The 15,000-nt window shown below is 40.2% G+C and overlaps 1 long non-coding RNA gene across 1 annotated transcript in view; it reads right to left on the bottom strand.

Moving 5' to 3' along the window:
* Positions 1-15,000, bottom strand: part of LOC135111510 (uncharacterized) — a 128,255-nt gene that overhangs the window by 49,248 nt on the left and 64,007 nt on the right. The window contains exon 3 of the long non-coding RNA XR_010273758.1: positions 13,329-13,353. This is a non-coding gene — a long non-coding RNA (uncharacterized LOC135111510). The remainder of the gene's footprint in view (positions 1-13,328; positions 13,354-15,000) is intronic.

Raw genomic sequence — 15,000 nt, 5'->3', positions numbered from 1 at the left:
CTTGTCTTCTTATGTTTTCTTCGCTTATGCCTTCTTCTCTTTTCTACAACACCCTTCTATTTTTTTTTTTATTTTCTTGTCTTCTTTTTCTGTCTTTTTTTTTTTTTGCTCTTATCTTCTTATGCTTTTCACTTTTGTCTTTTTTTCTGCTACATCCTCCTTTCTTTCCGCGTTTGCCTTCTTTCCTGCGCATCTCGTTCTTCTTGCTTTTGTCTTCATTCCTTATAATTTTGTGTTCCTCTACACCATTTTTTTCTTCACCCCTTTGTTTTCTTTCTTCATGCTTCTCTTTTCCTCATCATTCCTTTCCTTATGTTTTTTTTTTTCCTTCAAGTCTTTGTCTTCGTTCTTTCCGACAGCCTTTTTTTCTCTTAATTATCTTGTCTTCTCTTCTCTACAACACTTCTATTTTCATGCTCTCGTCTTCTTTCTCTCTCCAATTTACAGTCAACACCACTACACCACAGACTACAACACTGTATTATCGGGTGCACACGCTCCGTATCCTTCACCCCCGTTTGTCCGTATGTGACGCAAGATTAGGGAAGGTAAAGACTCGTTAAGCGGTAACGATCCAGCGGCGGTAGCAAGCTGAACAAAGGTAACGGTCTGACGTCCCACCGCTCGGCATTAAGGGCTGTAATGGCAGTACTTAGTGGCAGTTAGTGGTGGTGGTGGTGGTGGTGGTGGTGGTGGCGGTGGTGGTGGTGGTGGTGGTGGTGCTGGAGGTGAGGAAAAATAAGATATAGAAAAATATGAAAAGAAAAGAAATGAAAAGAAAGAAAACGGGGGAAGGAGGAGGAGGAGAACAAGAACAAGAACAAAAACAAGAACAAAAACAAAAACAGAAACAAGAACAAGAACAAGAAAAGAAAAGAAAAAGAGAAGAAAAAGAAGAACAAGAACAAGAACAAGAAAAACAAGAAGAAAAGGAAGGCTAGTAGTAGTACCAGTAGTAGTAGTAGTAGTAGTAGTAGTAGTAGTAGTAGTAGTAGTAGTAGTAGTAGTAGTAGTAGTAGTAGTAGTAGTAGTCACAACACTTTAATACCACCACAATTACTGGTCAACAATCAGCTGCCCATAATGTACCACCAGGAAAAGCACACAATTACACAGTACATTCATTAAACCCCCAAGTAATTATATATAGCACTGAAATTAATTAAAAACTGGAAGAGATACTTAAAAAAAATAAGAAGTATCGCAAACTGGAGGCGATGAATCTGAGGAGGAGGAGGAGGAGGAGGAGGAGGAGGAGGAGGAGGAGGAGGAGGAGGAGAGCGAAGTAAAGTGATGAAGGTAGCAATGGTTATGACGGCGGAGGCAGGGAGGAGGAGGAGGAGGAGGAGGAGGAGGAGGAGGAGGAGGAGGAAGCAGAAGAAGAAGAAGAAGAAGAAGAAGAAGAAGAAGAAGAAGAAGAAGAAGAAGAAGAAGAAGCAATGGTTATGACAGTGAGGCAGGGGTGGTGAAGGCAGCATTGAGGAGCAGGAGGAGGAGGAGGAGGAGGAGGAGGAGGAGGAGGAGGAGGAGGAGGAGGAGGAGGAGGAGGAGGAGGAGGAGGAGGAGGAGGAGTAGGAGGAGGAGGAACAGGAGGAGCAGGAGGAGGTGGTGATGGATGGGTGTAGCGGGGCTGTGGTCTGCGTGGGGCTGAGTCTCACAAGCTTACAAGAGCCTGTTTACCGCAATGGACTGAACACGGCGCGCGCTGAGCCGTTCCGGGCCATCCCTTCCCTCCTGGTGGCCGCAAAGGGTGATATGTTTGATTTCTTTTGGCTTTTTTGGTGCGTCTTCGTCTTCTTCCTTGTGTTCTTGTGTCTCCGCTGTGTTATTTACGTTGTTTGTGTGTTCATTTTGTCTTCTTGTTCTTGTATTACAAAGAAAGTTATTTTTATTTTGTTTTATTTCTCTTTTTTTGTGTATTTTGGTTTATTTCACGTGTTTGCTCTTTATTTTGTTTTCCTGTTTATGTGTTTACTTTATGATTCGTTTTTTTTTCGCTTATTTCCTTTCTTTCCTTTTACTTATGATGATGATGATTTTTTTTTTTTTATATAATTTTTGGTGCGTCTTCGTCTTCTTCCTTGCGTTCTTGTGCCCTCGTTGTGTTATTTACGTTGTGTGTGTGTGTGTGTGTGTGTGTGTGTGTGTGTGTGTGTGTGTGTGTGTGTGTGTGTGTGTGTGTGTGTGTGTGTGTGTGTGTGTGTGTGTGTTTATTATGTCTTCTTGTTCTTGTATTACAGAGAAAGTTTTTTTTTTTTTGTGGGTGTTCTTGGCTATTTAATTTGTGTACTTAATCTGTACTTAATCTTTATTTTGTTTCTCTCTTTACGTGTCTACTTTATGATTTGTTTTTTTTTTTTTTTTTTTTTTTTGCTAATTTCCTTTCGTTTTTTTTTTTTTTTTTTAAGAAGGTGATAATGATGTTTAATTTCTTTTCTTTTCTTCTTCTTCCTTCTTTGTGTTCTTGTGTCTCCTTGTGTTATTTACGTACGCTGTTAGTGTGTTTATCTTGTCTCCTTGTTGTTCTTGTACCACAGTTGTTTTCCTTTGGGGTGTTTTCTTGGTAATTCTGGTTTTGTGTATAATGTATATCATGTGTTTGCTGTTTGTTTTGTTTGTTTGTTTGTTTGTTTGTTTGTTTGTTTACGTTACGTGGTTATCTTAAGACGGGTTTTTCGCTTATTTTCTTTCTTCCTTTCTATTTTGAAGATGATGATGATGATGATGATGATGATGATGATGATGATGATAATGATAATGATAATGATGATGATGATGATGATGATGATGATGATGATGATAAATGGAAACACGCACACGCACACACAACACTTATGTAACAAAGAATGTCAGGGTACACACACACACACACACACACACACACACACACACACACACACACACACACACACACATAATAAGGCGCCTCGTTACAGTGTTCATTCCCGTCACCTTGGCCCCCACGGCAGGTAAGGCCCGGCACACTTGAGAACAAAGGTGGCCGTGACGCGGAGGTTACTTATGCTTACCCTCACACCTTTACCAGTCACGGTCACGGCAGGAGAACATAAGAAAACGAGGGAAGCCACAAGGAGCCATTAGGACTACACGTGGCAGTCCCTGTACGAAACATGCCTAACTATTTCCACTTATCATTCCTAGCCATAAATTTATCTATGCCTAATAATTCATCACTAACAATTTAATTACTGAGTCTGTTCCATTCATCTACCACAAGAAGCTGCAAGAAGCCATCAGGCACACACGTGGCAGTCCCTGTACAAAACATACCTATTTATTTCCACCTGTCAACCCTATTCATAAATTTGTCTGTTCTTTTAAAGCTCCCTAATGACGCAGCACTAACAATTTGATGAGATTCCACTCATCTAACACTATTTGAGAACCGACGTCTTTCTGCCTTTTTTTTTTTTTATTCTAAATTTACCGAGCTTAAACCCATCACTTCGTGACCTATCTTCATTATTGGCTCTGAGGATTGTGTGTGCATCACTCTTGCTGTATCCAAATACCACTCAAACACCTCCGATCAAACTGGGAGCCTTTTAATAGTTACCATGCTTTGAGGGGGAGGGGGAGTGACGATTACGCAGACAAAAAAATACACCAAAAACACTTGGACGAAAAATAATAATCTCTCTCTCTCTCTCTCTCTCTCTCTCTCTCTCTCTCTCTCTCTCTCTCTCTCTCTCTCTCTCTCTCTCTCTCTCTCTCTCTCTCTCTCTCTCTCATATATATATATATAATATATATATATATATATATATATATATATATATATATATATATATATATATATATATATATATATATATATATATATATATATATATATATATATATATACACACCTGGAATGGAACCGCGTACCTTTGAAATGCGCAACAAAACCTCACAAAAGCAACAATCTGTAAAGAAATTTTCATGAAAAATCCAGACGAAAGAACTTCAACAAAAAGAAAATTTTAAAAAATGAAAGTCCTGCCTGGAATCGAATCCCGGATCTCCTAAATTTGCTTAAAAAAAATGAAATTATTAAAACAAAATAGAAAAGAGCAATCCTTATGAAAACCCACACACACAAAAAAGGGAATAAAGACGTGAAACTCAATCTCAACCTTTGCAAAAAAATATATAAATAAATAAATAAATAAATAAAATGAAATAAAATGAAAAATAAACAAATAATAAAACAAAATAAAAAAAGACACTCCTTCTCAGCCTGGAATCGAACCCTGGACCGTGGAATCACTTGTAACCTTGTAAGAAACGGAAAGAGGGAGGGAGGGAGGGAGGGAGGGAGGGGCACAGACGCCTGCCTACACACAGCCTTCAAGCGCCTCGGCAGGAAGTGAGTCAGGAGCGAAGGGAGGAAAGGAGCAGCGGAAGACGCCGTAGGGAATGAACAGGTAGTACAGGTGTAAGAGTACAAGAGAGGGAGGGAAGGAAGTAGGAGAGGGGAGTGATTGGAGAGCAAAGAAGTAGGAAAGGGATGAAGGGAAGGATGGGAGATTACATTTTTCTTTCATGTAAGAGTGCCACTGGCCAAGGGCAACAAAAATTTTTTAACAAAAAAGGCCCACTTAATGCCAGTTCCCACAGAGATGTCAGATAGAATGATAAAAGAAAAAAAACAGTATAAGTGTCTTGAAACCTCTTAAAAGCGTTTAAGTCATAGGAAGGAGGAAATACAGAAGCAGGCAGGGAGTTCCAGAGTTTTACCAAAGAAAGGGATGAATGATTGAGAATACTGGTTAACTGTCGCATTAGAGAGAGATGGACAGAATAGGGATGAGAGAAAAAAGGAAAGTCTTGTGTAGCGAGGCCGTGGCAGGAGGGGAGGCATGCAGTTAGCAAAGATCAGAACAGTTAGCGTAAAAATAGCGGTAAAAGATAACAAGACATGTAACATTGCGACGATGAGAGAGAGGCTGAAGACTGAGGAAAGGAGGGAGGGAGGAGGGACAGGAAAGGAAGAAGAGGCTGTATATTTATTGGTAAGTAAATCAAGAGAGGAAGGGAAGGAAAGGAAGTAAGAGACGAAAGGAAACGAGGGAGAGAAAGGAAGGAGGGAGAGAAGTAGAAGAGGGAAGGAGGGAGGAAAAGAAGGGAAGAAAGGAAGAGCGGTACGATTGAAAAGGAGGGAAGGAAGATAAGTAGTAGAGAAAAGGAGAGGAAGAAGGGAGGAACAGGGAAGGAGGAAAAGGAGGCTGGAAATACAAGCAACTGGAGAGGGAGGGAAGGAAGAAGGAAGGGAAGAAAACAGGAAAGGATGTGTGAAGGGAGGGAAAGGAAGGGGAATAAGAGGACGAGGGGAGGGAAGAAACGAAGTCTGGAAATTTGTAAAGCAATTAAGAACAGGAAGGGAAGGGAAGGAAAGAAGAGAAGGAAGGAAGAAGGAAGAGGAGAATGAAGAAAAAGAGGAAGAGAAATAAGAAGGATGAGTATTTAACAACAACAAATAAAGTAAAAAAAAAAGAACAAGAAGGAAAGAAAGGAAAGAAGAGTAGGAAGGACAGTAAAAGAAGGAAAACAAAGGAAGAAAAGAGATTAAGAATTACTGTATTAAGCGAGTTGGTAGAAAAGAGGATGGAAGGAAGGAAGGAAGGAACGAACGAACGAACGAACGAACGAACGAACGAACGAACGAACGAACGAACGAACGAACGAATGAACGAACGAAGGAGAGGAAGAGAGAAAAAGAAGGAAGGAAGGAAGGAAGGAAGGAAGGAAGGAAGGAAGGAAGGAAGCAAGCAAGCAAGCAAGCAAGGAAAGGAACGAAAGAACGAAGAAGAGAGGGGAGATAAAAGGAAGGAAGGAAGAAGGGAGGGAAGGAAGAGAGATAACAAAGAAAAACAATTACACGAGTGAAGTATTAGAAGGAGAGGAAGGAAGGAAAGAAGATGGATGAAAGGAAAACAATGAAGACAGAGAAAATTTAAAGGAATAAATGGGAGGCTAGACGAGAAACAAGAGAGAAAAAAGAAGGAATAGAAGGAGAAGGAGAAGAGAGGCAACAAAAATGACAGTAAAGTGAGAAATAAAAGAGAGGAGGAAGAAAATATAAAAGATAAGAACAGTGAAATAAAATGCAGAAGAATGAAGACGAGGAGGAGGAGGAGGAGGAGGAGGAGGAGGAGGAGGAGGAGGAGGAGGAGGAGAAGTATACTGGAGTGAATTAATGAAGGAAGGAACGCAAGAAAGGAAATAATGAAGAAGCAGTGAAGGAGAAAGGCGGGAGGTAAGGAGAGAGAGAGAGAGAGAGAGAGAGAGAGAGAGAGAGAGAGAGAGAGAGAGAGGAGAGAGAGAAGAGAGAGAGAGAGAGAGAGAGAGAGAAGGAGAGAGAGAGAGAGAGAGAGAGAGAGAGAGAGAGAGAAGCAGGATTAAAGAAAAGATAATGGAATATACGAGAAAGGAAAAGAGGAAGAAAAAATGAAAAAAATGAAAAATAGCAAAAACAGACAAAAAAGGAATTTGTTTTTATATGAAAGACGAAAAAAAATCAAAACAAAAAGACAACAAGAGAGAGAGAGAGAGAGAGAGAGAGAGAGAGAGAGAGAGAGAGAGAGAGAGAGAGAGAGAGAGAGAGAGAGAGAGAGAGACGAGAGAGAGAGAAATGGGGAATGAGGAAGGCAGTAATAGATGGAGTGATGGAGGGATGGAGAGGTGGAGTAATGGAGTGGATGGAGGGGAGGCAGGAAAACGCGGGGATGTGAGGGGGAAGTGTGAGAGGGAAATGGAGGGGAAGGGAGGAGGGAGTGGGGAGGAGCGTATATATAGAGTGTTTTGCTTGAAGGCGCCAGGACAAGAGTGGGCGTGTCCCGAGGTTATGGAGAGGTGTGGGAGGTCCAGGAGGAGGAGGAGGAGGAAGAGGAGGAAGAGGAGGAGGAGGAGGAGAGAATTGATGGGAAGGGAATGGTGCAGAAAATTAAGAATAAAATGCAAGTCAAAATGAGAGGAAGAAAAAAAAGAAGAGGAGAAAGAAGAAGAAGAAGAAGAAGAAGAAGAAGAAGAAGAAGAAGAAGAAGAAGAAGAAGAAGAAGAAGAAGAAGAAGAAGAAGAAGAAGAAGAAGAAGAGAGAAAGAAAAGGAAAAAGAGAAGGAAGGAGAAAAAAAAAACAAAGAAAAAAGATAAAGAAAAAAGAAAAGAACAACAGTAACGACGACGACGACAACAACAACAACAACAACAACAACAACAACAACAACAACAACAACAACAAGGGAAGGAGAAAGAGAAGCCGGAAAGTTTTTTTTTCTTTTTAATGGAAGAAGAGAAGGGTGAAGAAAATGGAGAATGAAAGGGAGGATGAATAAAGTAAGATCTGAAAGGAGGAGGAGGAGGAGGAGGAGGAGGAGAAGGCAGAACAACAACAACAACAAACAACAACAACACCAACAACAACAACAACAACAACAACAACAACAACAACAACAACAACAACAACGACAACAACAACAACAAAAACAACAAAAACAACAATAACAACGACAACAACAACAACGACAACGACAACAACAACAACAACAACAACAACAACAACAAACAACAACAACAACAACAACAACAACAACAACAACAACAACAACAAAAACAACAACAACACCAACAACAACAACAACAACAACAACAACAACAACAACAACAAAAGGAAAAGGCGGTGAACGGAAAAGAAAGACTTCAATTCAAAGCCCGAGGAGAGGAAAGGAGAAGAGAGGAAAGAAGAGGAGCAAAAAAGAGCAAGGTGATAATGCCAAGGCCGTCTGCAACCCCAAGACGCCGGGAGTAGGAAAGGAGGAAGAGAGAAGGGAGAGGTGACGAGAGGAAAGGAGGCTTGTGCTGTACCTTTTGAGGGCTGCCGGCGTCCTTGAGTTCAGGGAGGGGTATGTGAAGTGTCACGGGAACTGTCACGGGGAAACGTAAAGGAACACAAAGAAGAAACAAACAGTGGTGGTGGTGGTGGTGGTGGTGGTGGTGATGGGTGTGAGGGACTTATGTGGGTGTTAATGTTGGGTTTCGGTGTTTGAAAGAGCTCTAATTTAGCGTTCTAGGTACAAACTTTTCTAGATTATGCACCTTTCCGGGAAGTTCTGAAAAAATCATATATCCTGGGCCAATGGTAATTAATTACAAAAGATTTACATGAATATTTCAAGTTTTTCTCTGAAAATACACACGTATATTAAAGTATTTGACCTCTATTTTAAAGACAGGAAATAGCTACTCGGCTCTAAATGGTTTCACGAAGGGGAAGTCCTGCCTTACGAACTAGTTGAGTTTTTATAGTAAAGTTTACGAGGCGGCAAGTAATGGAGATAGTTGTGACATCCTATAACCTGGACTTAAGTAAAGAGTTTGACAAGGTACCCCCATCAGAGGTTCCTGAGAAAGGTCAGCGCGCACGGGATAGATGGAAAGGTGTTAGGCTGGATAAGGTCGTAGTTAGGCAAAATGCGAAAGAGAGTTAGAATAAAAGGCTCTAAATCCTGGATCAAGTAATTAATGGGGTGCCACAGGGATCAGTTCTAAGACCAGTGTTGTTTTTAATATATATTAATGACTTGGATACTGGAGATTAGTAGTGATGTTAGTAAATTTGCGGATAAAACGAAGATAGGTAGATTAATCAGATCAGATTCGGATGCCATCACCTTTCGGGCAGATTTGGACAGGATGAACGAAAGGACAGACTGATGGCAAATGTAATTTGATATTAACAAACAAAGTACTTAGCGTAGGCAGGAGAAACCCACACAGTATGTACACAATAAAGAACGAAGCACTGCTAAGTTCAGGGAACGAAAAAGATTTAGGAGTTATAGTTAGTTCTGATTTCCATCTAAGAAAGCAATGCACAGAGGCTAGAAATAGAGCAAATCGGGTGTTAGGATTCATTTTTAGAAGTGTTAGAAGTAGAAGTCCCGAAGTAATATTAAAAGTTGTATTTGGTCCTAGTCAGACCTCATCTAGAACATGCTGCGCAGTTCTGGTCCCCATATTACAGGAAGGATATAGGTCAATTAGAATCCGTACCAAGGAGAATGACTAAAAGGATACAGGGAACGAGGGGTATTCCTTACGAAACGAGACTGAAGCTATTGAATTTACATTCCGATAGACGTTGGTTAAGAGGGGACCTGATAGAAGTCTTTAAGTGGTACAAGGGCGACGTAAGGAAAATTCTCAGGATCAGTAATCAGGATAGAAAAAGAAATAATGGGTTCAAGCTTGAAAAAAAATAGATTGAAGAAAGAAACAGGAAGGAACTGGTTCTCAAACAGAGTGGTACATGAATGGAACGAACTCAGAAGTCAAGTAGTCAGACTGTTAGTGCTGAGTCATTACGAAACTTTTAAAAGATTATAGACAAAATTATAGATGGGGACGATAGGTGGAGATGGGCAGGTGTGTTTCATACTAGAACTCCCACACTTAGGCGTGATGGCTTCATGCAGCTTCCTTTATTTTCTTATGCTTTTAAATACGTGTTGTATAGGTGACGAATGTACGAAACACAAAAAAGCCACATCTCAAACCCGTGAGGCGCGAGTTGCAATTGAGTGTGATATACTAGTACAATACGTTTACTTGTAAATACTTTAATCTCAAATTAAATGAATTTCTTACATGACACAAATTTCTTCCTAAAGCAGCTTTTCATACTGTGCACTCTTACACCAGCCATGCCATGTACCCCTTCATGTGCCGCATTATTTCCAGGCACCCTTTTGAAAAATTCATGCACCTTGTGGTGCATCGTGCACCCAGCTTGTCTATCATTGCTCTACTTGAAGTCACACGGGTTTTTAAGGGTGTTTTTACTGCTCTAGTGACAGAATAACTTATTTCTACATCCTTAACAGGAACAACACTCTTGAGAGCCCGGTCTTGGGAAATGGTCGTGGAGAGAAACCAGAGCGTTTCAGAATACGGGCCTTAGTTTGAAAGGTGTGAGTTTCCCCAGCAGCTACACACGCACACACTTGTCGCCACTCACGAAAACAGGTGTGTGCAGGTGTTTAGGTAGCCTTCGATATTATTCCCCTTGTTTTGTTTTGTTTCTTTTTTATTTATCATTATTCTCTCTCTCTCTCTCCTCTCTCTCTCTCTCTCTCTCTCTCTCTCTCTCTCTCTCTCTCTCTCTCTCTCTCTCATACATATATATATATATATATATATATATATATATATATCTCTCTCTCTCTATATATATATATATATATATATATATATATATATATATATATATATATATATATATATATATATATATATATATATATATATATATATATATATATATATATATATATATATATATATATATATATATATATATATATATTCGGAATCCTAACGCCCCATTGTGCAAGTAAATCAGAATCAGAACCATTTTTCAAGAAAGTTTTGTCCTAAAATATTTTCAGGAGCTGAACACCAGCGCAGCGTAATTCCCGGCATCGAACAGAAAACAAGAGAAAAATGTAACCATAATAAAAAGAATAAAAAACAAACAATCCTAAGACAAACGAACAACATTAACAAGACAACCTGCTAGAGAACAAAAGCCAGGCCAATTCCTTTGTATTTTGGAACCATCACAGAGTGAATCAAGATGGCGGCGGCCAATGAGTGAGTGATTACGACAGAATGTCCTTAGTAAGCTTTACTGGTAAACCTTTTTAACATACAACAATTTTATATTTTTCTGTCCCTTAACAATGTTTCCTTAAGGTCGAGATGCTTGGGGCAATACTGTACGCAGCATGTAAGGCACCACTGTTGCCTCTGTTGCCTCGTCTGTTACGCTCTGCCCAGGCAGGAGTGAATTCTTGGGACTGCGTATATTTTTTATGATGTTCTTATAATTTTTCATGATGCTCTTGTTTATTTACTACTTGATCTAAGTATGATTTACACACTTCACTGAAAAACCATATACAGGAGTGGCGGGTTGTCTTGGGGCCAGAAACGGTTTGATTCACTCTCCATCGATTCTTAGTGGGAAAGTACTCCGAATTTGAAGCACTCCAAACAGCCGCCTGGAGCGAATTTACTTTTTCCTTGTTTTTACTCCCCAATCCTATACAAAGACACACATAATTCATCTCTATTTCCATCACTTGTTTACTATTTTTTTCTATTTACATATACGTACATACATTCACCTGTTTATCAACCATTTACCTATTTACCTTTTGCAACACTTTTTTTTGCTTGTGTGTGTATGTGTGTGTGTGTGTGTGTGTGTGTGTGTGTGTGTGTGTGTGTGTGTGTGTGTGTGTGTGTGTGTGTGTGTGTGTGTGTGTGTGTGTGAGGAAAAAAAACACATTTACGTGAACTTTTCTTTCCTTTATTCTTTTCTACTCTCATCTATTTTTTCTCATATCCTCATGTTTGTAGTACGGAGAAAATGAGGGAGAGAGGAAGCAAGAAAAAAGGAAGAAGGAAAAGGGAAGAAAAGGAGGGAGAAAAACGAGAAAGACAGAAGGAGGGGAAGAGAACGAAAAAAAAATGTGGAAAACAGGGAAAGAAGATGGGGTAAGAAAATAAACACGGAGGGAAGGAAGGAAAAAAAAAGCAGGAAAAGAAGGGAGGGAAGTAAAGGAAGAAGGGGAGGGTAAGAGTGAGAGGGAAAGAAGACAGGGACAAAGATGGGAAAAAAAGAGGGAAAAAAGAAGAAAAAAGAGTAGAGGGAAGGTAAGGAAGAAGGAAGAGGAAGAGAAGGAACAGGAGGAGGAGGAGGGAGGAGGAGGAGGAGGAGGAGGAGGAGGAGGAGGGAGAAAGGAGTGAAAGGAAGAGGATAGAATAAAGTTGACTGAAGGAGCAACATAATCTCTCTCTCTCTCTCTCTCTCCTCTCTCTCTCTCTCTCTCTCTCTCTCTCTCTCTCTCTCTCTCTCTCTCTCTCTCTCTCTCGCCCATTACTCACAAGCATCAGGAAGCGAGAAGAGGTTGGGCCTTTCCGCCAAGTTAACGCGAACGAGCAATAGTGGGTTGTGCGCATGTCCGAGCGGCGACGCATTCAGTAGCACGACAGAGAGAGAGAGAGAGAGAGAGAGAGAGAGAGAGAGAGAGAGAGGAGAGAGAGAGAGAGAGAGAGAGAGAGAGAGAGAGAGAGAGAGAGAAGTATCGGTCTCTTCATGGTGTTAATTCCACGTATCACTGTCACCTTCAGTAGGAGGAGGAGGAGGGAGGAGGAGGAGGAGGAGGAGGAGGAGGAGGAGGAGGAGGAGGAGGAGGAGGAAGAGGAGGAGGAGGAGGAGGAGGAGGAAAGAGGAAGACAGTCATATTTTGCACGGTTTTATTTCTTCCTTTCATTGTCACCATTATCCTCCTTCTCATTCCCTCCTTCTTCTCATTCCCTCCTTCTTCATTTCATCATTCACTCCCACCGTTTCCCCTCCTTCCTTTCATCATCTCTCCTTCATTCCCTCACTCTTTCCTTCCTTCCCTTCTTACATTCCTCCTTCCTTCACTAACTTCTATCACTTTCTTCCTTCCTTCGTGTCATTCCTTTCTCCTTCACACATTCTCACCCTTCCTCCTTTCCTTCATTCACTCCTTTTTTTTTTCTTCCCCTCCTTCCATCAATCAGGCTCTTTCTTCCTTCCATCCTTCACGCTTTTGCAATCCCCTTCTCTCCTTACTTCACTTCCTTCCTCCTTCCTTCATTCACTCAGTCACTTTTTGTTTCTTCCTTCCTTCCTTTCTTCACTCATTCTCTTCCTTCCATCCATCCCTTCACTCTCTTCCAATCCCCTTCTTTCCTTACTTCATTCCCATCCTTCCTCCTTTTCTTCCTTCCTTCCTTCATTCATTCACTTACTCCTTTCTTCTTTCCTCCTTCCTTCACTATCTCTCTTCCTTCCATTCTTCACTCCCTTATTTCCTTCATTCCCTCCCTCTTTTCTTTCGTTCATTCACACACTCCTTTTATCTTTCCTAATTCCTTCACTGACTCATTTCCTTCCATTCATCCTACACTCCTGCCGTCCTTCTCTCTCTCACTCACTCACTCCTTCTTTGCCTTCCTTCCATCTTTTACACACAATCTCTTCCATTTATCCTTCCCTCCTTCCCTCCCTCCCTCAGTCACTTCTTCCTTGCCCTCCCTCAGTCTTTCACTCACAATCTCTTCCATTCATCCTTCACTTTTATCACCCCCTCCCTCCTTTCCTCCATCTTTCACTTCTACAGTCGCTTCTGAGGTCAAACAGTTCAGGAGGCAGCAAGCTTGACTCTCGAATCACGAAACTCTTTACAAAATGTTGCCACACCAATGTTAACTTTTTTTCTTCTACTTACATTACAGATGAACGTGACTTGGGACCTGAAAAAAAGTATTAAAAAAATTAGTCTCATTTTTTTGAGTGGTGTGTGTGTGTGTGTGTGTGTGTGTGTGTGTGTGTGTGTGTGTGTGTGTGTGTGTGTGTGTGTGTGTGTGTGTGTGTGTGTGTGTGTGTGTGTGTGTGTGTGTGTGTGTGGCTTAAGTATCTCTCTTCTATTTACATTAGTAACGTGACTTGGAACCTAAAAAAGTATAAAAAAGTGTAATTCTTTGAGTGAAGTGTGTGTGTGTGTGTGTGTGTGTGTGTGTGTGTGTGTGTGTGTGTGTGTGTGTGTGTGTGTGTGTGTGTGTGTGTGTGTGTGTGTGTGTGTGTGTGTGTGTGTGTGTGTGTGTGTGTGTGTGTGTGTGTGTGTGTGTGTGTGTACTATTTCTCTTTCACTGGAATTAAGGACAGACTGACTTAAAAGCTGGAGGAAACTAGAAAAAGGGAAAAGTTATCTCAGGAAAATCACGAAAATTTTGCAAATGTCAGCTTTACAAACCTCTCCGCGTGAACATAACTATTCGTCCTCCACTTATATCAGAGATGGAGATAAAAATGTGACATGAAAACCGAAAGGAAAAAGAGAGAGACAAAAAGTGAGACGCCCCCCTCCCCCCGATTAGGCGACCACGAGGCACTTTACAGATTTCTTCACGTGTACAAGTATTTTGTCTTCACGTAAATTAGAGATGAAAACCAAAATGGAAAAAGAGAAAGAAAAAAAGTGAGACATTCCAAGCAGGCGAACACAAGCTACTACAAATCTCTCCATGTCTATAAGTACTTTGCCCTCCACTTTAATTAGAGATAAACAGAGACATGAAAACCAAAAAGGAAAAAGAGAAAGAGAAAAATAAAGTGGGGAATTCTAAGAATATAACCACGTGACACTACGAATCTTAGCACACCAATTTGTTTCTCGTCCACTTAAACAACGGACTGAGACAAAAGGGAAAGAGAGAAAAGAAGAAAAAGTGAGCAATCCTTGAAGAAAAACTCAAAAGAGACCTTATTACAAAACTTTTCCACATTAATATAAGTATTTTCTTTACACTTAAACATGATACATGCTACGTGGGAGGGAAATGAGGAGGAGGAGGAGGAGGAGGAGGAGGAGGAGGAGGAGGAGGAGGAGGAGGAGGAGGAGAGAGAGAGAGAGAGAGAGAGAGAGAGAGAGAGAGAGAGAGAGAGAGAGAGAGAGAGAGAGAGAGAGAGAGAGAGAGAGAGAGAGAGAGAGAGAGAGAGAGAGAGAGAGAGAGAGAGAGAGAAAATGCATGTGGTCAGAGAAAAAACGTATGTGATTATTTTAGGAGAAACAAAAAGTAAAAAAAAAACTAATGTAAGAAAGGAGGTACATTTATTTTATACTTAAGCAATTCATATGAGAGGTAAACTTTAAGTATATATATATATATATATATATATATATATATATATATATATATATATATATATATATATATATATATATATATATATATATATATATATATATATATATATATATATATATATATATATATATATATATATATATATATATATATATATATATATATGTTGAGAAATAAAAAGGAAAAAAAAACTATTGTATAAAAGTATTGAGGGAATTTCTTCCCATTTCCATCTCTTTTAGCAAAGATTAA

The sequence above is a fragment of the Scylla paramamosain genome, chromosome 22 (genome assembly GCF_035594125.1).
Source record: "Scylla paramamosain isolate STU-SP2022 chromosome 22, ASM3559412v1, whole genome shotgun sequence".
Classification (NCBI taxonomy): Eukaryota; Metazoa; Arthropoda; class Malacostraca; order Decapoda; family Portunidae; genus Scylla; species Scylla paramamosain.
The sequence above is the reverse complement of the archived record's forward strand: the minus strand, read 5'-3'. Positions and strand labels throughout refer to the sequence as shown.